General features: G+C 45.7%; 2 pseudogenes; both read left to right on the top strand.

Annotated features, from left to right (window-relative positions):
- The window catches only part of LOC119299992, a 41,121-nt pseudogene extending 24,699 nt beyond the window's left edge, over positions 1-16,422 (top strand).
- A 3,288-nt stretch (positions 16,423-19,710) lies between these two features.
- Positions 19,711-27,759, top strand: part of LOC119299990 — a 101,897-nt pseudogene continuing 93,848 nt past the window's right edge.

The following is a 27,759-nucleotide window of genomic DNA, read 5'->3' as shown; positions in this document are numbered from 1 at the left end:
TGTTTTCGCTGTGTAAAACTGTCTTACACCCGTTGTATGTGAACGTAAGAATCCATCACACCTGATCATCACGTGGTGCTTGGAAACGACGAACTGTAGCAACGGTGCACAGTTAGGGGAGAACACTTCTTGAAATTTTATAAGGGATCATCTTATTTACTACCGTCGTCCTAAGTAAACAAGATGCATAATACATAATAAACATCACATGCAATTATATAGTTGTGACATGATATGGCCAATATCATATAGCTCCATTGATCTTCATCTTCGGGGCTCCATGATCATCTTGTCACCGGCTTGACACCATGATCTCCATCATCATGATCTCCATCATCATGATCTCCATCATCGTGTCTTCATGAAGTTGTCACGCCAACGACTACTTCTACTTCTATGACTAACGTTTAGCAATAAAGTAAAGTAGTTTACATGACGTTATTCAATGACACGCAGGTCATACAAAAAATAATGACAACTCCTATGGCTCCTGCCGGTTGTCATACTCATCGACATGCAAGTCGTGAATCCTATTACAAAGAACATGATCTCATACATCACAATTCATCATTCATCACAACTTCTGGCCATATCACATCACATGATCAATCGCTGCAAAAACAAGTTAGACGTCCTCTAATTGTTGTTGCATCTTTTACGTGGCTGCAATTGGGTTCTAGCAAGAACGTTTTCTTACCTACGAATCACCACAACGTGATTTTGTCAACTTCTATTTACCCTTCATAAGGGCGCTGTTCATCGATTCCGCTCCAACTAAGGTGGGAGAGACAGACACCCGCCAGCCACCTTATGCAACTTGTGCATGTCAGTCGGTGGAACCGGTCTCACGTAAGTGTACGTGTAAGGTTGGTCCGGGCCGCTTCATCCCACAATACCGTTGAGCAAGAAAAGACTAGTAGAGGCAAGTAAGATGACAAAATCCACGCCCACAACAAAGTTGTGTTCTACTCGTGCAAAGAGAACTACGCATAGACCTAGCTCTGATACCACTGTTGGGGAACGTTGCAGAAAATTAAAATTTTTCCTACGGTTTCACCAAGATCCATCTATGAGTTCATCTAAGCAACGAGTCTAGGGAGAGAGTTTGCATCTACATACCACTTGTAGATCGCGTGCGGAAGCTTGCAAGGTGATGATGTAGTCGTACTCGACGTGATCCAAATCACCGATAACCTGCGCCGAACGGACGGCACCTCCGCGTTCAACACACGTACGGAACAGCCACGTCTCCTCCTTCTTGATCCAGCAAGGAAGGGAGGAGAGGTTGAGGGAGATGGCACCAGCAGCAGCACGACGGCGTGGTGTTGATGGAGCTGCAGTACTCTGGCAGAGCTTCGCTAAGCACTATGGAGGTGGAGGAGGTGTTGGGGAGGGAGAAGGAGGCAACCAAAGGCCAGGGCGTTCAGGTATGAAGTCCCTCCTCTCCCCCACTATATATAGGGGTGCCAAGGGGGGGTGGCCGGCCCTAGGAGATCCAATCTCCTAGGGGGTGCGGCGGCCAAGGGGGGTTTTCCCTCCCCCCAAGGCACCTAGGAGGTGCCTTACCCTCCTAGGACTCTTGCCCCCCTTGAACCCTAGGCGCATGGGCCTATGTGGGGCTGGTTCCCTTGGCCCATTAGGCCAAGGCGCACCCCCCACAGCCCATGTGGCCCCCCCGGGACAGGTGGACCCACCCGGTGGACCCCCGGGACCCTTCCGGTGGTCCCGGTACAATACCGATAACCCCGAAACTTGTCCCGATGCCCGAAACAGGACTTCCCATATATAAATCTTTACCTCCGGACCATTCCGGAACTCCTCGTGACGTCCGGGATCTCATCCGGGACTCCGAACAACATTCGGATTACTGCATATACATATCCCTATAACCCCAGCGTAACTGAACCTTAAGTGTGTAGACCCTACGGGTTCGGGAGACATGCTGACATGACCGAGACTCTCTCAGTCAATAACCATCAGCGGGATCTGGATACCCATGATGGCTCCCACATGCTCCTCGATGTTTTCATCGGATGAACCACTATGTCGAGGATTCGATCAAACCCTGTATGCAATTCCCTTTGTCAATCGGTACATTACTTGCCCGAGACTCGATCGTCGGTATCCCAATACCTTGTTCAGTCTCGTTACCGGCAAGTCACTTTACTCGTACCGTAATGCATGATCCCGTGTCCAACACCTTGGTCACATTGAGCTCAATATGATGATGCATTACCGAGTGGGCCCAGAGATACCTCTCCGTCATACGGAGTGACAAATCCCAGTCTCGATCCGTGTCAACCCAACAGCTACTTTCGGAGATACCTGTAATGCACCTTTATAGTCACCCAGTTACGTTGTGACGTTTGGTATACCCAAGGCACTCTTACGGTATCTGGGAGTTGCACGATCTCATGGTCGAAGGAAGAGATACTTGACACTTGCAAAGCTCTAGCAAAACGAACTACACGATCTTTTATGCTATGCTTATGATTGGGTCTTGTCCATCACATCATTCTCCTAATGATGTGATCCCGTTATCAATGACATCCAATGTCCATAGTCAGGAAACCATGACTATCTGTTGATCACAACGAGCTGGTCAACTAGAGGCTTACCAGGGACATTGTGTGGTCTAAGTATTCACACGTGTATTACGATTTCCGGATAATACAGTTATAGCATGAATACAAGACAATTATCATGAACAATGAAATATAATAATACTTTTATTATTGCCTCTAGGGCATATTTCCAACAGAACTACCCCAAGTGATTGGCGGATAAGAAGGATGGCAAAGTGAACATAAGTATTTTTGATATACATGTTATTGATGTGTAGTTTACTAGTGTTTATAGCAACCCCTAAGTATTTGATACTAGTTCAGTTGCTAAGATTAGTAACTCGAAACGGGAGTTGCAGAATAAATAGAGACTAGTTAAGGGTGAAGTAATGATGTGTGTTGGAAGTGGTTCCAAGATTGATATGATCATCATCGCACACTCCTTATAATTTCGGGATTAGTGTTGAACCTAAATAAGTGTTATTTGGTCTTTGCGTTCAGCATGAATATGATTTGATCATGTTTATTGTAATACGGTTATTCATTTAAGTAAGAGAATAAATTGTTGTTCTGTTTACATGAATAAAACCTTATATGGTTACACACCCAATGAAAATAGTTCGTTGGATCTTGATCGTAGTGATACACATAATCATAATATTGAAACCAAAAGATGCAAAGTTAATAATGATAGTGCAACTTATTTGTGGCACTGCCGTTTAGGTCATATTGGTGTAAAGCGCATGAAGAAACTCCATGCTGATGGGCTTTTGAAATCACTTGATTATGAATCAGTTGATGCTTGCGAACCATGCCTCATGGGCAAGATGACTAAAACTCCGTTCTTCGGAACAATGGAGCGAGCAACAGATTTGTTGGAAATCATACATACTGATGTATGTGGTCCGATGAATATTGAGGCTCGCGACAGGTATCATTATTTTCTGATCTTCACAAATGATTTGAGAAGATATGAGTATATCTACTTGATGAAACATAAGTCCGAAACATTTGAAAAGTTCAAAGAATTTCAGAGTGAAGTGAAAAATCATCGTAACAAGAAAATAAAGTTTCTACGATCTGATCGTAGAGAAGAGTATTTGAGTTACGAGTTTGCCCTTCAGTTAAAAAACAATGTGAAATAGTTTCACTACTCACGCCACCTGGAACACCACAATGTAATGGTGTGTCCGAACGTCATAACCGTACTTTATTAGATATGGTGTGATCTATGATGTCTCTTACCGATCTACCACTATCGTTTTGGGGTTATGCATTAGAGACAGTTGCATTCACGTTAAATAGGGCACCATCTAAATTCGTTGAGACGACACCGTATGAACTATGGTTTGGCAAGAAACCTAAGCTGTCGTTTCTTAAAGTTTGAGGTTGCAATGCTTATGTGAAAAAGTTTCAACCTGATACGTTGAGACGACACCGTATGGACATGATGAGGAGTCTCGAAATGGTCGAGACGTAAAGATCGATATATTGGACGACTATATTCGGACATCGGAAAGGTTCCGAGTGATTCGGGTATTTTTTGGAGTACCAGGTAGTTACGGGAGAAGCAATGGGCCTTGATGGGCTTTAGTGGGAAGAGGAGAAAGGGCCAAGGGGCTGCTGTGCCCCCCCCTCCCCTCTGGTCCGAATTGGACTAGGGAAAAGAGGGCCGGCCACCTTTCCTTCTCCTCCACTTCCTTCTCCCTTCCTCCCCCCTTGGTGGACTCCTACTAGGACTTGGAGTCCTAGTAGGACTCCACATCCTGGCCGCACCAAGCCTTGGCCGGCCTCCTCCTCCTCCATCCTTTATATACAGGGGCAGGGGGCACCCCATAGACACACAAGTTGATCTTCGTGATCGTTCCTTAGCCGTGTGCGGTGCCTCCCTCCACCATATTCCATCTCGGTCATATTGTAGCGGTGCTTAGGTGAAGCCCTGCGACGGTAGAACATTAAGATCGTCACCACGCCGTCGTGCTGACGGAAATCCTCCCCGACGCTTTGCTAGATCGGAACCCGGGGATCGTCATCGAGCTGAACGTGTGCTAGAACTCGGAGGTGCCGTAGTTTCGGTGCTTGATCGGTCGGACCGTGGAGACGTACGACTACATCAACCAAACGCTTCCGTTGTCGATCTACAAGGGTATGTAGATCACACTCTCCCTTTCTCGTTGCTATGCATCACCATGATCTTGCGTGTGCGTAGGAAATTTTTTGAAATTACTACGTTCCCCAACAGTCCCATGATCAATACTTTGATCACTTTAGTATCCATACTCGCAACACCTTGGGAGTATCAGACATATCTGGTTGTTTTACATACCATGGATTACATGATTAATCCAAACACAAAAGTGCATGGAATCTGCATCATGTATTTTGCTCATCAGTGTTTTGGGACACCGAGTCTTGCAAAAAACTCTTCCATGTGACTCCGGCAAGAATCACTCCTTGGCGGTTTTAAATGCTAAAAGGTTTTAGCACCTTGTCAAGATGTATTCATTGCTTAGCCCTATTAGGTAAATCTAATTGCCATAGATCATTATGCCTAATATTGAGGCTATTTAGCCTAAGCACTTCATCAAAAAAACTATTTTCAAATGAAGTCCTAATTTGTGTTAAGAAATTTATTTCCAATTAACAATGTGTCAAGGACACAAGGTTTTTAGAAATATTATTATGCTCCCACTTACTTTCTTGAATTCAAGCATCTTCGTTACCCATTGACGAGGTCAGAACCCTTTGACCATTTCATCAAAGCACGAAGATTCAAATTCCATTTTTCTCTCTTATGTCCATCGCTGGAACTCTGAAGTTTGCACCCTTACTAGCATCCTCTGGATAGACAAAATGCCTTGAAATGTAACACATGCAAGTCCTTGGTTTCATTTCCATCAGATGGAAATCCTATTATCATCCATGTTTCGTATCTCATGATTGAAATATGTATTAATTGCTAGTTCAACCCAAACTTACTTTAAGCATCGCTACGATGAAAACAACCTCATTGCAGTCAACTCTTGAACTTGTTATTTCAACAAGTCGAGCTTTATGGATAAAACATTTTTATCCGTATCAGTTTTAAGTTCCATAAATATTCGTTAGACTCTATGTCTTCCGAAAGGTGTATCAAGGTTTTAATCTTGAATCACTTATATGGAAACTAACTCGGGTTGTATTGGCATTTAGCCAATTCCAGAGTCAAGGCCCATCAACGCTTCCTTTTGTATTGTAGGTATAATGTTGTATAACAACAATATCTCGTTTGCGCACCTGAGAGGTTTGCACGAGCCTTGCCTACGTGGTTCAGCTGCAAGTTCGACTGAAGTTCATACAATATTGTAGAGACTTTCGTATCAGTCGCAGTAGAAAACTCTGGAATTACTTCCAACGTCTCTTTCCTTTGATCTGATGACGAAGATACTGTTTATCTCGTCGAGTTGCGCTATTCTCCCACTCACCTTTTTGAAAGAACCATTCTCTTTAAAAGCACACCATTTCGCGGCAAAACTATTTGCCTCGGTATAGTAAGGGAGTAACACCCAACATTTTGGTATAACCTATAAAGTAGCACTTGTCTGATTTGGATTAGGTTTGTAACCTTTTACACAAGCTCCATATTCCAAATGTTAAGAAAAGATATAACATGGTTGGGCGTACCATACCATGGATTTATTTCAACAGACCCGATGTAGCTCTTTTCAGTGTAAAAGCCGCAGTCTCTAGAGCATCACTTTAAAAGGGATAATGGCAAATTTATTTATGTCATCTTTGACCTTACCATGTCATAAATGGTTAGATTACATCTCCACGGACTTTCCACTTGCAATGGTGTTCCGGGAGGTGCAAGTTATGAAACCCCTTTCACAACTCATCAGACATTCGCTAAACATGTAACTCAAATATTCCTTTGTGCAATCAAATTGCAGAAACATAATTTTCTTGTTACAATAACTTCTACTTCATTTTTGAAAACCTTTCGAATCATTTCAAAAGATCCAGATTTACGTCTCATCAAGTAAATATCCATATATCTACTTGATTCATTTCCAAAGATAAATAAATCCACCACTTGCAACAACATTTATTGAACCACACACATGAAAATGTATGATCACCAATAAGTTTGTTGCTCGTTCCTTATGGCATGTGAACGGTATTTCAGTCACTTCCCTTTTCGGAGGAAAGTTGCAAGTGTCAGATGATTCAAAATAAAACGACTTCAAAATCCATCATAATGGAATTTTTCCATGTGGGTTTCTCCAATGTGACCAAATGCAGTGCCACACATGTGTGGTATTCTCATAGTCTCGCGACATTTAGCATCAGCGTTATGGATGTATCATATTACCATCAATATTCATAGCATACATCCCATCTTGGATGGAAGCATGACACTTCATGTTATTCATAATACTTAACAACAATTTTTGGTTTTATGAACAACTCATTTGGAACAAACATTGTGCAATGGGCTAGAGTGTATGAAACTCTAAAATGAATTATGAAAGTAAACCCAGAGGTATTGTATTATTATCAATATTCATAACATACATCTCATTCATAATGAAAGTATGGCCCTTTTGTTATTCGTAACATCGAACATAAAAAGTTCTCTTATGAACAACCTTCTTGCAAGATACCTTATGCAATGGGATAGAGTTTGTAAAACTCTAAATGAATTATGAAAATAAATACAGACGGCAATACACCGATGGAAGGTATAGTAACATTTACAATGTTCCCTGTGTATACCTTAACCTCATTTCTGGCTAGTCTTTTTAGGCCATAGTAGCTCTTACATTGATTCGCAACAGAATGCAATCGAGCGGGTATCTTTCTGATTAACTCACAATACCCAAGAATTAGTGATTAACATCTTTAACCATAATTCCCAAGAACTATATCTTTGACCAGCCTACTATACATCAAAAACTTGTATGACATTCATACATGAGCTGGATATTCCAGTCATCTTTCTTACTGCCTTTATACTTCTAACAGTTTAACTTTTAGTATTTCTCCTACTCGCAAAAGAAGCACCCAACTTAAGAGTGGCGTTAGCCCTGGACTTCCTAGGCGTGTAAGTCATACTAAAACCCTTTGGACACTTCCTTTCTCTTTAAGTTGTTGTTTTATTCACCTTTCATTATATGACAGGCGTTCTTCTGGATCCCTTTGTCACAACCCCAGAATATTGCTTGTATTAGTTGCATGATAGAGCACTCATGCATCATGTCTAATTTATGAAACTTGAATTGAGGAAAGTGGAAGCCTCGAAATTTTAAATAAAGGGCAAGAACCCTGAAAATGCATTCTATGAAGCCAAAATGCCCTAAAAATAGTTTTGGTAATTTTGGAAAGAGCTATACATCAAACCAAAATTCTGGATAACTTTTACGTAATATTTTGGGACATTGAATTTAAATCATATTGTATTTGAATTTGGATCTATATTCTTAATATATATAGAATATATATATATATATATATTCAAATAACTTTGAAATATTTTATGTGCATCAGGAACAATCCAATTAGCAACATAAAAATACTCAAAGGTTTATTGGCACTGTTTGGATTCTGTTTTGAATTTGAAAACAGTGGCAAAAGACAGAAATAAAAAAACAGAAAGAAAAAATAGAAAAGGACAGAGTGAGAGAAGCCCAACCACTTACCTGGAGCTGGCCGAGTTGGCCCAGTCCACCAACCTACCCTGCCAGTCGTCTCCTTGCTTCTGCCAGGAGGACGACGCCGTGTCGACGCGCGTGCAACCGAGCTCCACATCCTGCTTCCCCTTCGCCCTGTCCTCGCGCCACGGAGACGGCCACGAAGCCCCTCGCTCTCTGGTTCTCTCTCCCCTCGCTCCTCTGCTTCCCCTCCCGATGGCCGAGCGCCGCTGTCGTCGCCGCTCGTTGTTGCCACGGCCACCGGCCCTCCCTCGCCCATCCAACATGCTCCAGAGATCCTCCATGCTGTCCCCGTCAACTCCACCGAGCCACATGAGCTGGGAAGCACTACAACGCCCTCGACGTTGCCGTCTTCTACCATGGGCCACCAAGATCGCCGGCGCCGATTCGCGCCACCCGGGTCGTCCCCAGCCCCGCCGTCCGCACCCTTCACCTCGCCGTGAGCCCTGGTCCCTTTCCCCCCTTCTCCCCTCGTCGTCCTCGTGTCGCAGCACAGTACCCTGCGAGCTCCCGCGCCGCCGTCCGCCATGGCCGTCAGGCCCGTACTCCTGAGCTCTTCCCCTCACGGTCGAGCACAGCAACGTGATCAGCGCGTCTCCAGGAGCTCAAAACACCCAACCGCTGCTCCTAACGTGCTCTGAGGCGTCAACTCGGTCGATACCCGAACTCCGGCGCCACCGCGAGCTCACTTCCAGCGAGCTCCGTCCATCCCACGGCCTCCCACCTGCTCCGTTAGATGCGCGCGAGCGCCAGCCACCCTCGGCACCCATCCACACGTCGAATGGACGCCGGAGCCGCGATTCCGGTGTGCCTCCGCCGTCGGCTGTGGTTGTCGCCGGCCATGCTCCGGCGAGTGTCGACGTGGCCGTCATTAGACGCTAACCCCGCCACCTAAGCAACCCTAATAGCCACTGACCAGTGGGCCTAGGCCCTAATTAATCTAGATTAGGTTTAGTTTAATTTTATTTAACTGTGTTAGTTAACCATGTCACTGACGTATGGACCCCACACGTCAGGTTTGACCTGGACCGAGCCGTTGACCTACTGACGTCACTGTGAGGTCATGCTGACACAATAATTCCTTTATAGAATTTAAATAAATCTTAAATGATTTATTATTTTCAGAAAATGCCCAAAACTTCTAAAAATCATATAACATCAATCGTAGCTCGGAATGAAATAATTTATATATGAAAAATGATCAGAAAAATCCAATCTATCCATCCGTACCATTTTCATGCATGTTAGAACAACTTATACCTACTTATCAGGTCAAATCAATTAAATGGCATTTAAACCCTCACATGTGGAGTTTGAATTTGAACCTTGGGTTCAAACCAACTACACTTAATTGTGTTGCTAGTTGCATTAGGCCAAATCACATCATATTGCCATGTCATAATCATGCATCATAATTGTTGCATTGCATTGATTGTGTTCTTCCTTGTTTGCCGGTGTTTGTCCCCTCTCGATAGACGTGGTTTCGATGATGTGATCGATGACACTGATGAAGAACTATACTATCTTCAGAAGTGCCAGGCAAGCAAACCCCCCTTGTTCATTCCGATACAATTCCACTCTTCCGCTCCTGCTCTCTTTTACTGCATTAGGACAACAACGATTCAACTGTTACATGTTGCGGTAGTTGAACCCCTTTCCTCTACATGACCTGTCATTGCCACAGTAAATAGATGAAACCCACTAGCATGAGTAGGAATTGTTTGAGCCCTGATGTGCCTACTCATTCATGCTTGTTGTCATGCCTGCTACTGCTTAGAGTTGAGTCAGGTCTGATTCATCGGGAATGAATTGGAACATGGTGAACATGTCCTACTATTGAGAGCTAAGTGTGTGAACATGATTTGGTAAAGGTAGTGGTGAGAGGCCATGTAGGAGTACATGGTGGGTTGTCTCATTGCAGCCTTCCTCAGGAACTGAGTTCTGTGTTTGTGATCCATGAACAGTTACTACCACACATTGGGCTCCGGGCGCTCCAAGCTCTCTCGACTTATTAATCAACCTGATCTCTGTCCAGGAGTTGCAACTAGTTTCTGGTGTTTGTAGGTAGTGTTAGTAGTCTACCAGGTGGCACTCGGTACAGGTGGGCTTGGGACAGACTAGGCACAGTGGCCCGATGTACCAAATGGCACCCGGATGGTGGGCTTGGGAACCCTGCTCACATTGTTTGGGGCCGTGAGCAACACCCCGGCCGGATCTCCTTGCGGATGGAACCCGAATAGGCGATAAACCTGGACTAGAGACTTGTTGGTTAGTCAGGTCGTGTCCGACTCCCTCGCCAGGCTTCCGCTTGAAGGTTGCCGAGATACACGATGTATACATGGTGGTAAGTGGCGAGAGCGTGTGTGAAGAAGTACACCCCTGTAGGGTTATCATTATCTATTCGAATAGCCGGATTCCTCGGATATGGAAACTTGGACCCCTTGCATAGTTCATAGACAAGTGAAAGCGGATACTCTAAAATGCGCAAGATAAGTGTGAGTGGTATGGATGGTGTTCTCGCAGGGATGCGGGAGCGGATCCATAGTGGTGTATTGGTATGGTGAATATGTGGACTCGTGTGTGCCACCTCAAAAGAGTTACTTGCAGTCGTAGTTCATGATAGCCACCGAGTCAAAGCTGGCTTGCTGTAGTTAAACTCCACCACCCCTTTGTTGATACCGATGCATATGTAGATAGTTCTGATGTAAGTCTTGATGGGTACATTTGTAATCACGTTTGCTTAATTTATGTTTTTGCAGAGAGACTTAAGTCTCGCTAGTAGTTCCGTGTGGACTTCGACGTTTAGCTTGATACCTCAGCTACGATCTTGTGCCCTCGGAAGGATCTGGTAGATAGTCAGGCTTCTCAGCCTTCTTCATTTGTAGTTGTCTGTACTCAGACATGTTAAGCTTCCTCATGTGCTTTGACTTGTATGCTCTAGATGTTGGGTCATGAGACCCATGTTTGTTTTATCTGGCTCTTCAGAGCCTAATGAATAAATACTCTGAGTCGTAGAGTCTTGTTGTGATGCCATGTTGTATTGCACATATTAAGCATATTGTGTGTATGATTGAAATGCTTGGTATGTGTGGGATCCGACAACCTAGTTGTTTATCCTTGGTAGCCTCTCTTATGGGGAAATGTAGTCTTGTGCTTCCATGAGCCATAGTAGTCCGCTACAGCCTGGTTCACCGTAGTCCTGCTAGCCCAGCACTTCTGCTTCGGAACACTTGACTGGCCGGCATGTGATTCACTTCGTTCCTGTGTCTGTCCCTTCGGGGAAATGTCACGCGGTGACATCCGGAGTCCTGCCTAGCCTGCTACAGCCTGACTCACCGGAGTCCTGTTAGCCCAGCGCTACAGCCCGGATTCGCACGCTGCTGGCCGACATGCTTGATGTTGATTCATGTATGCATGTCCCCGTAAGTTAGTGCCACTTTGGGTTCACGACTAGTCATGTCGGCCCGGGTTCTTTGTCATATGGATGCTAGCGACACTATCATATACGTGAGCCGAAAGGCGCAAACGGTCCCGGGCCATGGTAAGGCGACACCCGTGGGAATACCGTGCGTGAGGCCGCAAAGTGATATGAGGTGTTATCGGCTAGATCGATGTGACTTGGAATCGGGGTCCTGACACCCTTTCTCAACAGACAAATGCACAGTAAACACTTTTACTAATACTTGCAAACAAACATTGCTTTGTTTGTATATTTTTCAGTTCCATGAATATCATATAACTATGCCAACTTTCGAAGTTTGGGTTTCATGGAAGCAAACATATTCCACTTGACCGTAGCATAATTCTAGCTTTTGGATCGAGGGACGAGTGTCACATGATCCATAGCATTAGCGGGAGGATACGGAAAGCATATGATAGGACAAAGTCCTTCTCGGCACTTTTGAGGACAATCCTCACATTACGTTACCAATCGTAAAGTTTTAACTAGATATTTAACAGTTATTCAATTTTAACAGGGAAGGTGGAAACACGAGCCATTATTCTACAACTATTTTGCAAGAAAAACTTAGACAGTGTTCATAATTAATTGCACTGAGAATTAAACATGTTAATTCAACAATGCTCTCCCGCTCAAATCAATATCCCTCATAATTAATTTTGAGTGATACAAGATCCAGACTTCAATTCATCGCCATAGAATCATCATCTCATAACGGGAATTTTAATCGGTAGGCCAACTTGCCGATCACATCTCTATGTGACTCTTGCTCATCTTTCGATGTGCGTGTTCTGAGCTCAGGACGATCTTACCATGAAAGTCAAGACAACCAAGTGATCTTGCTGCGAGGTCTGACCTCACCCGCCTCACACTTCTCTAATCGTTCGTACCCATGCATCCATGGCGCACCCCAAAAAGATAGGTGCTGTGACGGTGCTACACTTGGGAGAACACTAACTACTTGATATTTTAGTGAGAGATCACCCTAATAAAAAGTGACTACCGCGCAATCAAGAAGGGTGCATCATAAGGGATAAACATCTCAGGCAATTCATAATAGCATGATATGGTATAACCCTTTCTGACGGAGAAGTCTTTCATTTCTTCGTCTTCGGCATATGCGTCGGTGTTCACCTTCACGAAGATTGCCACCACCTTGTCGATGCACCGGATAATATTGCTATCTCTATAGCTAATAAAATAAGTGCATTACTTAAGGTTGACACGCAGGTCATTAAAGTGACAATCATATGGCTCCAACCATCATGCCGAATCATGACACACCGGTCATGTTAATTACATCATATAGTCATCTCATACACAATCAAATTGAATATGAGCATTGCTATACCACATCACATGCACATCCTGCAAAACCAAGTTAGACGCCTCTAATCGGTTTATGCAAAATTTTAATTTACGTGGCTTCTAAGGTTTTGACTTAAACCACAGCTATCAACGTTTTATCATCAAGTATGATTATTCAAGTTGCTAGATTAACATCTCGGGGTGTATGAAACACGAGATAATTAAATCTCGAGCCCCATACTAAACTTCGTCATATGCATGACCCCCGTGTAGATCATATCTGCAATGCCCTTTCATCTGCGAATTTCATCTTTATTTTGACTACGACAGAACCCAAAGAACTAATAGCACTTCCAAGATCAATTAGGGTCACGGATTGCCAGAACTTTGTCAAAATTCCACCATGTTGTCTCGAGATTGAGCAAACGCAAATTCTAGGAAAGCAACAAGAACGTCGGGTAACAGATTTCATCTGTCACCCGCATAAATAATTTTCCGCAATCGATCTCATCTACTACCCAATTATATTATGCAATACCCATACATCTCCATGTATTCTAGATCGAAACCTGCATCTACGCATAGCACGGCTCTTGATGCCACTATAGGGTAACGCAGCAGAAAACAAAAATTTTCCGACCTACTCACCAGCCCAGGACCACTATGGAGACTGCATACATGGTTTGATCTTTTTCGTTACCGACTCGTACCATAGCGGGAAGTAGAGTCGATGACGATCGGCGGTGCAGATCCCCGCAGCTAGGATTTACAACCTCCCAACCACGAGGATGCATACCCTCATCTGCTCCTCAGACAGCCCTCCGGGAGGCGGTCGAATAGCCCCCCGGACGGTGTCGCGGACAGCCCTTCGGGAGGACCTTCGAAACTCGAACGGTCACTCGGACAGCCCTTCGGGAGGACCTTCGAAACTCGGACGGTCACAGGGACAGCCCTTCGGGAGGCACTCACAAACTAAGACCGAAACTACGATCTCTCTACAGAGTTGCACACATACGATGTCATCTATCCGGCAGGGCTTCGCCGTCCAGAACTAGTTCTTGCCGGAACCCAGACAGCCTTTCGGCTCTACGAAACTATTTCACGGGGAGGGAGAGAGAAGACAGATCATTGCATGGCATTTGTATGTGAGAAGGGATGAGGAGAATGGCAGCCCCTTCTCCTCCTTTTATAGGCCAAGGCAAGGGGTGGGGTGGTGGAGGAAATACCAAAACACACATGCTACATGTCCCACATGAAGGGTGAAATGGTAACTCAAGTGGGGCACCAAGGGGACACCATGGAGGCACCCCCTTAGCCAGCCACAACCTTGCCCCCTCCCATGCCCCCCCCCCCAACAAGCGACCAACATGTCTCCTAGAAACATGGGTGCTCACTAGACAAAAAGCCACCAAACATGTAACCCCCGATTTATGGGATCTTGTCCCCTCATGCTGAGACAAGATGTTTTCCGCGAAACATTTTTTCTGAAAAATTCCGGAAGGTCCCAGAACATTTCTGGCACCCTCTAAAATTCTTCTGGGCATGACCCGAAACATTCCCGGTGTGGTGTTTTTTATCAGTGAAAAGCAACAACGGCGGTTATGGCAGCTCCGGAACATTTTCGGTTTTTCTCTCGTAAAATTCCCAAAAGTTCCTAGACCAATTCTGGGGCCCTCTAAGAATTTCCAGGTGAGTGCCGAAACCATTTTGACCTAATAATATATTCCGAAACAACTTTTTGGTTTTACCAAAACTCTTTCGGTGTTCTCTCTCCGAAACTCTTCCGTTGTCTCTGAAACTTTTCCGGTGACTTTCTCTCAGACTCCCTCTCTAGTATTCAGCAGATAGATGACCCTTAAGCGTGTGACCCTATAGGTTCGGTGAAGTATAGACATGACATGTAACCCCTTCCGATCAATGATCAACATCGGAGCCGTGGACACCCATATTGACCCCTATACCCACACGAATGAATATTCGAGTGAACCTCCAGTTGCTGTGTGCTATTCCTGTTGCTTCGTGATATGTTACAAATACCCGAGGTGAGATTTACTTGCATCCCCGTGGATCAACGACTTGTCCACTATGCTAGTTACCTCGTTACCGGTTTTGTTCTCTTTTCTCGTTTCCGTGTTGCAGCATCACTGTGATCAAAGCACACTGTGTCTGGCCAGACGATGATGGATACCGTCACACCGAGAGGGCCCGAGAATATCTCTCCATCGTCGGAGGAGTAAATCCCAATCTTGAGCTATCAAGTTACTTGACACACTTTTCCATGAACCCGTAAGCCGCCGTAATAGCCACCCATTTACGGATGACGTTTAACAAACCCCAAAGTTCATGAAGCAAGTATGAAGAAACTCGATACTCTCATGGTCTAAGGAATTATGCAAACGTTAACCATCTCTGTGTTATGTACCATTAACTTGTGACGAACGAATCTCATAGCATAACATCAATCCGGGTCAACTCAACACAAATGTTCTCTTAACATTGTGCCCTCAAAGTTGCTGGCATAGACATGCCAATGACCAGGAAAACAGAATCATCATGCAACACTTGAGCTAGTCTTAGAGGCCAGACTAGGAATACTTCTTACCATTTATTATTCCACACGTGCATATGAGTCTTCCTTCAAGCCTCGTGTTATTGCAGACTCGAGAACCATAACAGTTATAGCATGGAACATAAACATAATTATGAACATGGAGATAACTAATAGCATTTATTATTGCCTCTAGGGCATATCTCCTACAGTACAATGGAAACCTAATGATAGTTCTGAATATTTAATCTCCCATTCAATAACTAATATAATTGATCAACAGTGGTTACATGGCTCCTGAGTATGCAATGGAAGGTGTCTTCTCTACCAAGTCTGATGTCTACAGGTTTGGCGTGTTACTACTGGAGGTTGTCACTGGAATACGGAGAAGCTCCTATAGTCAAACCATGGGCTTCCCTAGTCTCACTGTCTATGTGAGTATGCGCAAGGCTTATCTCGAGTTCTATTTAATGCAAGGGGACCAATTTTTGAAGTGTTTTTAGTTTTACAAACAAATTAATATTGGTATGTTCTTGGTTTTTTCAGTCATGAAATATGTGGAAGGAAGGGAAGACCGAGGATTTGTTGGACTCAGCTATCATGGATACTTGTTCACCGGATGAAGTTTCGCTTTGTGTCCATGTAGGACTCTTGTGTGTCCAGGAGAACCCAGATAACAGACCACATATGTCATATGTTGTGTTTGCCCTAGAGAATGGAAGCACCACACTTCAAACCCCGAATCTCCCTGCCTACTTTGCACGACAAGGTTCCCATATTGAGCAAATCAGAAATTATATTCAAACTTCTGTGAATAGGTTTACACTTACAGAGATAGAGGGGCCATGAGATAATATTTGTCTTGTTTCTAGATATATTGAAATATTCTTGGAATAGCAACTTCATATGTATCGCACGCCATACACATTTTGGAAATAATGCACTGCACACTATCAAAATGATTATGTTTTGTTTAGAACTCATTACCAATGAATGTGTTCCTATTCTGTTTTTGGCATCGATAGCAGTCTTGGTAGCAAAAACAAGATATAGTAAGATGTACCTAAAACACAATTCAATATGTGAAGAAAAAGCAATTCCATGAGAGTGATTGTACATCAGACATAAGTGATTTTGTGGTGCTCCAAACAAAGGTGCTCAAGCAGTGAGACAAAAAAAATCAAGGTGCACCATCCTGTATAAGTAAGGCAAGCATGTTGACTGCCGTGTAGTGCATGTGTTCGCACGCAGCTTTGGAGTCTGCAAGCCATTCAGAATGACCATGCAGTGAAGTTCCATCTGATCATCAAAAGCAACTCTTAAAGGTAACACAAAGCCTGGTTTGAACACGTCATTCGAATTCAGAAAGGGGACATAGTAAAAATGATGATGTACACAGATTAACTACGATTGTTAAACCATGGTAGATTGATGCTTCTCCGGATATTCGAAGATCACGAGCACAAATCTGCATCGCAAATGCGCACTTAGCACGACAGATTTTGATCATTGATTACAAGTTTACTTTGGCTTTGGCGTGGTAAGTTTACCTGCCAATCTGGCTTGTTGACTCAGTTGCATCCTCGTGCCAAAAGCAGAAAATCAACTGCAGTTGTCGGCCAACAACATCACATACAGAGAGGACAGCATATTTTTCCATCTCCCAATACGCCAGCACGCTGACCAAAAAGCAGTTACAATGATAGAGAGAGCAAATCGTCAAGGCCACACCAAAGCTGGGTTTAAAGTTCAAATTCCCCTTACTCTGAATGACTTCACAAAGAAACATAAGAAATTGTTTAAGTACTAGCTAGATCTACTGGGTATACATATCACAGTTTGCAATTTAATAGAATGATTTTATTTTTAACAAGATCCAACGCATCGGGGCCATAGCAGCCGGGCCGGTATCGCTTAATTAGTACTCCCTCCGTTCCAAAATAGATGACTCAACTTTGTACTAACTCTAATACAAAGTTGAGTTATTTATTTTGGAACCGAGGGAGTATTTCAGTCCCTAGCCTGGCTGGTAAGCAAGTGACGATGGCATCCCAACTCCAAAATGAACCTCTGAGATGTCAATTCCATCCAACGCACGCTCAACCCCACTCCAAGCCAATCTACCATAAATCCAAAAGACTTTGCATCATTGAATCATCTTATTCGACATGTGGATACATGCTGAACGCTTCATCGGAGCATTTTTTTTTTCCTTGTGACCGATGCTCGATGAAAGCTTACCATTGTAGCAGGCTAGCAGCACCAATAACCTACTGGCTACGGATGAATATTAGCCGGCTCACCCATGCTTCACCTGCGCTGCAGTTCTGATCCTTCTAATCCTCCAACCATTGAGCATGTCCGACGACCGGCTGGTCCCCGACAAGCCGCTCTCGACTGGCAACACCAACACCAACGTACATCGGCGTGTAGACCAGTTTGTCCAACAATTGAAATACTGGGGTTTAACCGCGCGGCCATATGAGTATATGACCCAGGTCGGGTCAGTATTGTTTAATGTCTCAGTCACTAACTCGCTAGTCGAAAATAGATCATTGGTTAGATGGTTACAACTTAGAAAGATTATTGTACTCGCACCCACGACGTTCCGAATATAATTTTGGGCTCGATCTGTGTGTCTCGCCAATGCAGATCTCGCCTTTTTGTGGGAAGAATGATAAATAAATCTAGCTATATAGTAGTTAGCGGTGATGTTGGCAGCCTAACTCCGACGTGTGCAGCTGAATTATAGATCCCAACACACGCAGACTTCGAAAACTAACTCTTCTAAAACTGGGCAACTTTGCATTAGTTAATCATCTGTCTTTTTTTAGAAAAGGAGGATGACCCTCGGCCTCTACATCTAGGAGATGCATGTGGCTATTTTATTGATTATTATTCTTGAGCACCTTACAAAGTAGTACAACAATATGTCTGAATCCATCATCTTGACAACATCCCCCGCTACTCCAATCCATATGATGAAGGGGTGCAAGCTGGGCCAAATACTCAGACCTCCCACCTAAACCTAACATCTAAAGCCAGAGGCCCCGACCGAACCACATACCGGGTCCGGGGCACAAATCGGTCCGATGCACTCACATGTGTCGTCGCCGCCATCTCCAACTGGTCCATCTTCAGAGCAGATTGAGGTGCCAACCTTGGCAGGTGCCTCCACCATCGACGCCACCATGACGCCAAACGACGACATCCACCTACGCGAGTCCATCTCCAAGCAACGGACGCAGATCCATGCTAGGATAGGGCCGCACCACCGCCGTCGCCCACCACCGCCAAGCGCCATCTAGCCCCAAGGTTCCCAAAGCGGCGCCTTCAAGAAGGGAACGACGCCGTGAGTGCCGTCGCCGCCCAACAAAGTTAGGGCTTTCGCTTAGAAGACCTAGCGGAAGGGGAAGTGAGGGATCAATCCATACCGATGCCTCCAAGGAGGAGAACGATGCCCTCAGGCATCGCCGTCGACGCGGCCCGCCATGGCCGACCAGGGATTTCGCCCGAACTAGATCCCCGCCACCAGCAGTGCCTCCTGAACAGAACTGGCGACCCAAGGGAGCGCGGCCCGACGAGGCTTGGCCCGCACGCCGGACAGGGGAGGAGGGGAGGCGCCAGATCACGCGCACCGGTCACCGCAGAAACTGCCGCCGTTCGCCAACAACCACCGGATCCCGTCGCCAGCGCGGCCGGCACGCCAGATCCACCGCCCACATGGCTGCTAGTCGGCTGTGCCTTGCCAATGAAGCCGCCGCTCCAGATCCGGGGTTCCCCACGCAGAGGCAGGGCAACCGAGGCCCCGCCGCCACCATCCTTGGCGCGCCGGGCTTGCCCGGCGGGTGCCTCAGGCGGCGGTGAGGAAGGGAAGCGGAGGAGGGGCAGCTAGGGAAGAGGAGGGAGGAGGAGGAGGGGCGGCTAGGGTTGGGAGGGAGGAGAAGGGGCGGCTAGGGTTTGCGGCACCTGCCTCCGTGGTCCGACATTCGTGAATGATGCATGCCTCCGAGCATTTTGTCCTTTGTAAGGCCAAGGTTCCATGCCAGTGCTTTCTACATTTAGCAGGATCTATATATAGCCTATAGCTAGTCATAGGCTTACAGCTCAGTGATTAAGATTTTGGCTGAACAATCAATGGATTCGCCAGCTCTTCTCTGCTACGCCACGGCCCTGATCATTATATTCCTGCCGTCGAGTGCTTCCGACGATTGCCTTGTCTCCGGTAAGCCGCTATCCCCTGGCACAACCATCGTCTCTGACGGTGGCATGTTCGCCTTGGGCTTCTTCAACCCCTCCAACTCCACTCCAGCCAAGCTGTACCTGGGCATATGGTACAACCACATATCTGAGCTCACAGTTGTTTGGGTTGCCAACCGTGAAACTCCAATATCTAATAACACCTCCTCTGCACCGATTCTCTCCCTCGCCAACACCTCCAATCTCATTATCTCCGAAGGTAATAGTGACGGCTGTGTCCTTTGGACAACGGCCAACATAACCACTACAATTGGCTCGTCTACCTCAACGGCAGTGCTTTTGAATAGCGGCAACCTCGTCGTCCAGTCGGCAAACGATACCACGTGGTGGCAGAGTTTTGACCACCCCACGAATATGCATCTCCCGGGGATGGAGATACAGATCAAATACAGCTTGCGCAACACTGGCGATCGTTTGGTATCCTGGAAGGGCCCCGGTGACCCTTCGCCAGGGCGCTTTTCCTTCGGTGGCAACCCATACACACCCCTCCAAGTATTCCTGAGGGACGGGGAGAGCTTGGTTGTGAAACTATGGAGATGTAGATTAGAATTGGCTCCCCTGGAATGACGACCTATGAGTTCATTATATACTCAGGCATCTAGGGCCGCAGCGGTGCTGGATATATACAGAAGTTGTTACAGAGGATATACATAACCCTAGATACTAACAACCTTCTTATCCTAACAACATACGGTTTAACACCCCCCTCAATCTGAACTTCCTACAAGAAGATTCAGATTCTACCGATTTGAAACAAATGAAGTCTCGGCTAGCGGCTTTGTGAAAATATCAACCACTTGTTTATTGGAGGATATGAACCGAACATCAAGTGCCTTGGTAGCAACGCGTTCTCGAACAAAATGAAAGTCCACTTCTATATGCTTTGTCCTGGCATGAAACACCGGATTTGCAGATAGATATGTGGCTCCGATATTGTCACACCACAAACAGGAGGGCGTGACAAGAAAACACCAAGCTCACCAAGGACTGATTGTATCCAGATTAATTCTGGCGTTCCATTGGCAAGGGCCTTGTACTCAGACTCCATGCTTCACCGAGAGACCATAGCTTTCTTCCTTGAACTCCAAGATACAAGGTTGGGACCAAGGAAGACAGCAAAACCTCCTGTAGATCGACGATTATCACAACACCCTGCCCAATCTGCATCTGAGAAACAACTCAGTAGCATCGAAGGAGACTTCATGATAGAAAGTCCCATGGTACGTGCACTTCAAGTATCTCAAGATCCTCTTAGCAGCCGATAAATGTGTAGTTGTTGGTGCATGAAGGAACTGAAAAACATGATTTACTGGAAATGAGATGCCCGGCCTCGTGAGTGTCAGGTACTGAAGAGCTCCAACCAAACTACGGTATTTTGTGTTGTCTTCTAGAGAGAGAGGTGTTCCGCTGCCTTTGTCTAGTTTCTCACTTGAAGATTACACATGGACGCCAAGAAAATAGTGCAACGGGCCAAGATCTTTAAGAGCGAAAGAAGCCTAAAGATCAGCAAGCATCTTGGTGGTTGCAATAGGAGAGGAGCTTGCCACAATGATGCCATCCACATAAACGAGCATGAAGATAGTAACACCAGCACGATTGAAGACAATAAGTGAGTGTCAGCCTTTGACACTGAAAAACCAAGTTGCTGCAGCCGAGAACTCAACCAAGAATACCACGCTTGAGGGGCCTGTTTGAGACCATTAATAGCCTTGTGGAATTTTCATAGGTGTTGAGGAGCGGAGGGATCAACAAAACCAGGGCTGCCGTATGTATACTTCCTCTTGAAGAATGCAATGAAGGAATGCATTTTGAACATCCATCTGACGCAAACACCAACAATGTGAGACTGCAATGGATAGAACCAGTCGAACGGTGACAGGTTTGACAACCGGGCTGAATGTATCATCATAGTCCAAACCATAGCCATGTTTTAACCCCTTGGTGACAAGACGTGCCTTGCAAAGATACACAGAGCCATCGGGTTTATGCTTGAGCTTGAAAACCCATTTGCAATCAATGACATTAGCACGAGATGGAGGAGGAACAAAAGTCCAGGTACCATTCTGATGTAGAGCGTCAAGCTCAAGTTGCATGGCGCGATGCCACTCCTGAGATGTCACCGCCTCACAGTGATCAGTAGGCTCCCAGGTCGCCAAGAACGCACGGCGAGACGGGTCATATGTGACCGTACCATCCTTGCGCTGCAGAAGAGTACGAGTGTTGTTGCGGGTGCGCATCACCATTGCATGAGCTGGAGCAGTGGATCCAGATGCCAAAGACGATCCAGGAGGGGCGCATGCAGCCGTACGTGTAGGAAAATCCACCTGGGATCCCACATCGTGAGCTGGTGTAGGGGCGGCCGACAGATCTGTCTCGGATCCCGAGCTACAGGTGGGATCAGTAGGCGACCCCACAGCAGACTCTCGCCCTGCAGAGGGCACCTGGACCGGCCCATCCACGAGACGGGCGACCCAGAGGCGGGTCCCGCCAGGTCGGGGACGAGCGTGCATGGGAGGCAGGCGATGTTGGCGAGGAGATGTACCTCCCATCCGCAGACGCCACGCGGCCCACTGGAGACTGGGCTCGCCCCGGTCGCTATTGCCTGTCGCGCGGGAGGGCGCGTCACTGTCGCCTGATAGCGCGTGATCCGAGGAAGGATCTGCTCCAGATCCAGTGCCCGGATCCTGTTGGGATCCCGTAGTTGGGATTTTCTGTGGCGATGATGATCCTGCATCCAGGTTAGTTCACGAAATAGACGTGCCATAACTTAGGTGGTCATGCGGAAATAGGAGAATGGCATTTTTAGCAATGCGAGTTGGAACAGGGGTAGTTTGGGCAGTGGCAAACGGAAACATATTCTTGTCAAAGATTACATCACGTGAAATGTAAACACATGCCGTGGGCAAGTGAAGACACTTGTAGCCCTTGTGGCGAATACTATAGCCGACAAACACACATTGTTGAGACCGAAAAGCAAGTTTTTGATTGTTGTATGACCTTAAGTTGGGCCAACAGGCATAACCAAATGTGCGGAGAGAGTTGTAGTTGGGTTTAGTATTGAATATTTTTTCCATAGGGCTCATGTTGCCTATGACAAGGCTAGGGAGGCTAATGAGATAACAGGCAGAAATATACGCCTCATCCCAGAACCGCAAAGGCATAGACGCATGTGATAAGAGGGAACAACCCATGTCAACAATGTGACGATGTTTCCGTTGGGCGGAACCATTTTGTTGGTGTGTGTGTGTGTTGGAAAGATATGTGATGTGTAATGCCAAGTTGACGAAAAAAGTATTGTTAAGTTTCTCGTATTCTCCACCCTAGTCAGATTGAACGCATATGAGTTTGCGAGACAGTAAATGTTTAACATGGGCAAGAAAATCACGAAAAACATGAAACACATCACATTTTCTTTTAAGGAGATAGATCCACACAAACTTACTATAATCATCAATAAACTATACATAGTACTGGAACCGACCAGAAGAAGTCTTGGCAGGTCCCCACACATCCAAAAAAACAAGTTCTAACGGGAATGAGGAAACACTTGAAGATCTAGGAAAAGGTAACTGATGTGCTTTGGCTTGTTGACAAGCATTACACACATGCATCATAGACCTCCTAGAATAAGGCAATTTATTGAACACCAAAACATGTTGAACGACTTGTGTGGATGGGTGGCCGAGCCTAGCATGCCAATCTTCGACAGAGAGGCGAACCGAAGATAGGGCACCAAAAGGTGAAGGCCGAATAGGATAAAGTCCATTCTCACATCTTCTTTGAAGAAGGACCCTCTTGGTGATCAAATCCTTCATAAGAAAATGGGTTGGATAATATTTTAGATAAGCATGATTATCAATGGAAAGGCGATTAACAGAGAGAAGATTTTTATCTGCATCGGGGACATGTAAGATGTTGTGAAGTTTAAGGTTGGCAGAAGGGGTAGGAAGGATTGCATGACTATGATGAGCTATGTGCAAACCTGAGCCGTCGGCGGTGTGGATGCGGTCCCTCCCCGGATACTTCTACCTTATAGTGAGGCGATCCAGATCTGATGTGATGTGGTCGGACGCCCCGGTGTCAGTGAACCAGGTCGGGTCACCGAGGATGGACAGCGGGGAAGTAGCTGCAAGGCTGGCCATCTTGGAGTGTTGGGGTTGAAAAGTATGATTGTAGTGCTGACCACATTCCCCGGCATAATGCCCAGGGCCACGGTAGAGTTGGCATTGGACGCGAGTGTCAGCACCACCCCCATAGTCGCCACGGTCACCACCACAGCGGTTACCGATGTAGTCACCCTGCTGGCGATTGCCACCGCAGTCACCATGATTACCACTGCGGTTGTTGTTGTTGTAGTCGCCGCGGTCACCTTGATTGTCGTGGCCCTTGCTACGGTAGTTGCCATGGTTGCCACCGCGGTTGTTGTTGTTGTTGCCGTTCTTGTCGTGGGCGACGTAGTTGACAGAAGAGCCACTGACATGAAGATGAAGGCGAGCAGCATGGTACTCGCGGCGACACTCGAAGGAGAGAGCGTGAGAGTAGAGCTCCCCCCAGGGTCATCTCATCGATCCGGGTCGTAACAGCGGTAATGAGAGGCTTATAGTCGTTGTCAAGACCGATGATGACGGTGGTGATGATGTCATCATACCGCATGGGACGCCCAGCAGCCGCTAGCTGGTCGGTGTAGGAGCGGATCTTGGCGAATTATTCCACCATGGATAGGTTGGCCTTGCGGAAGTTGGCCATGTCAAGCTTGATCTGCACAACACTAGCACGACAATGGGCAGAATATATCTCCTCAAGATGCGCCTAGATGGCGCGAGAGGTGTCAAAGAGAATAACCTGCTGGAGAACATCATCAGTGAGGGATGCGAGCAGGAAGATAAGAACAATTTGGTCCTGACGGTACCAGATAGCATACTCGGGATTGAGCGCACGTTCCCCCTTGTCATCGGGTGGAAGGAGCCAAGGGGGAGTGGGAGAAGTGCCATCGACATAGCCGGTGACATTGGCGATGCGGAGAGGAGGGAGAATCGTGGTTTCCACAGAAGGTAGTTGGAAGTGGTGAGTTTGGCCGTGACGAGGCTGGCAGAGGGAGGAGTAACGGAAGAGGTGGACGTCGCTGAGAGGGAAGCCGACAGAGCGAAGGAGGTCATGGCCGAGTAGGTCATGGTGCCAGCGGAAGGAGAACCCATCGAGCAGTTATGCGAGAGGGCCTGATACCATGTGAAACTAGGGAGATGTAGATTAGATTGGCTCCCCTGGAACGGCGGCCTTTGAGTTCATTATATACTCAGCCATCTAGGGCTCCGACGGTGCCGGATATACACAAAAGTTGTTACAGAGGATATACATAACCCTAGATACTAACAACCTTCTTATCCTAACAACATACGGTTTAACATTGGTGACCCGTAGCAACCCATGGACGAGGAAACAAGTGTTTAGCTTTAGCAAACAACAGCTAGTAGGGGCAATAAACGTTAGTGATCTTATCATGTACATGACCATCATCGACAACAGTGATGAGATCTATGTCACATATAGCCTCTCTGATGGCGCCCAACCCACAAGGATAGTGTTGACCTATTCTGGTCAGTATCGGATTGAGATCTGGAGCAGCAGGTCATCGATCTGGGTTGTCATTTCGATCTGGTCTGTTGAATGCAATTGCTATGGATACTGTGGCCCGTATGGCTACCATGACGAGACAGTGGTGCCGATCCCAGCTTGCAAGTGCCTAGATGGCTTCGAGCCAGCAAACAAGTTGGAGTGGACCAATGGCAGGTTCTTGGCGGGGTGCCGGCAGAAGGAGCTGCTGCACAGGTGCAGCAGTCGCTACTTGGCCGTGTTGGGGATGAGGTCACCAGATAAATTTGCGCTCATTGGAGGCGGCAGAAGTACATCTGAGGAGTGTCTGGCGGAGTGCAACCGTAACCGCTCCTGTGTGGGGTATGTGCATTGCAATGTCAGTAGGAGCATATCCGGAGGAGCTGCGACAATGTGCTTGCTATGGGCTGGGGATTTCATTGACACGGGAAAATTACTCGAGAACGGTGGGGAGACGCTCTATCTTCGACTTGCGGGTATAGATGCAGCAGGTGGCAAAAAACTTTCATTTTGTCTCTTTCTACTACTAGTTTTGCCATTTTTACTGCTGTTTTTGTCTTTTCTAATAAACTTCTAGTTGTATCAATTATTATCCTTTTCTTTTATGGTATATGTATGTATGGCACAAGTAAAAGACCAAAAGGCAAAGCAGTTAGGATTATGTTGCCAGTTCTAAGCAGTAGTTTTCTCGTACTTGTATGCATCTCTCTTGCATGGTTAAAATGCAAAGGTATGTTTAGTTGAATCTACTTAAACTTGTTTTATTTGACGTCCTTATGAGAAAGCCAGTTTTAACTACATGAAATTGGAATTCGTCATCTACTACCACAATATGCCCTTAGGTTCAAGTATCCTCTAAGCCACTTGAATAGTGAACTAGAGCAAATAATATTTCAAGGTGGTTTTTTTTTTGTGTGGCTTAGCCATCACATGGGATCAATGTAACAGTAACCGGCAACCTACTAACAACTCCAAGATTTTCCACACGTCAATCATAGTGATTGTTGCTTCCCATGCTCAAGCAAGTTTGCTTTAGAAATACTTTGTGTCAATGCATGGAGTTCGAAAAAACAGAGTGAGGTTAGGTCACAGTGCTATGGAATAATGGGTTGTATGTGTGCGCACACATACAGGTTTGTTTTCTTCTCGAGGGGGTTCTAAGTGTGTTTTTTCAAACATTTGGACCTCATTTTCTAGGTCAAGTGATAGAGATACTTTATGTTCTATGATTTTAACATGGCGGTAACTTACCTCATGGGTAATTTATGTGAGTTCATAAAGGGTATAACAACAATAAAAAAATTCAAGGTATCACATATAACTTTTTGTTTCTTATGTCTGCGGTATCACTACAAGAAATATGTCAACTAGTGACCTTTTGTCAGTGATCCTGTAAGAATTGGTCATAGATCTACGATCATTTGAGATCAATTGGTCAAAAATTGTTCGGGGGGCTCCAAACCCTCAACTATATCGACCATTTTGGTCAGAAAGGTCGTAATTTCCTTACACGAAATGGTCATAAAGCAGACATCACTGGTCTGCCGCCTTATTTCTAGCTGATCACGACCAATATATATGGTCATTACCTTGTAAATTGTGGTGGATTGCTATGACTAGGCGCCACCTAATCAGTTTTGCCTATGTATCATGTCCATGTGTCAATGTTTGCCTTAGGTTGTGAGGCAACCTATATTTCTGTCATTCCCCAAATTCCCCAAAAAATCTCATAAATTCTTTGAGTCATATCTTCGTCAAATATGTAAAAATCCTTCCTTGCCTAGTTCAAAAATAATTCAACAATATTCATTTTCCTATTCTATTCACAACAATACTTTGTGAAGGAAGTGCTATTTATATATTCTTGATTGCCCTCAAATTTTTTGGGCACTCTTTCCTATCCAAATCATTGCCTCGTGACAAAATTCAGCTCCATTTTCCCAGTAAATCTTCCTCGGCAAATTTCCAAAGTCTTTTTCCACCTAGAAGCATTGTGAATGAAGTACCATTTTTATATATCCAAATGACATAAAATTTATACAGTTCATTCATATGCCCAAATTATCACCCTCCACTGGTAGAAAAAGGGCCTATAGTCCCGGTTCGCAAGGGCCTTTAGTCCCGGTTCCCGAGCCGGGACTAAAGTGTCGGTACTAATGCCCTGTACCTTTAGTCCCGGTTCAATCCAGAACCAGGACTAATGGGCCTCCACGTAGGCAGTGCGCAGAGCCTAGGCAGGAGACCCTTTAGTCCCGGTTGGTGGCATCAACCGGGACCAATAGGCATCCACGCGTTAGCATTTCTAAGGCTGGGGTT

This window comes from Triticum dicoccoides, chromosome 5A (assembly GCF_002162155.2).
Source record: "Triticum dicoccoides isolate Atlit2015 ecotype Zavitan chromosome 5A, WEW_v2.0, whole genome shotgun sequence".
Lineage (NCBI taxonomy): Eukaryota > Viridiplantae > Streptophyta > Magnoliopsida > Poales > Poaceae > Triticum > Triticum dicoccoides.
Note: the sequence above shows the minus strand (reverse complement) of the source record. Positions and strands in the feature narration are given on the sequence as shown.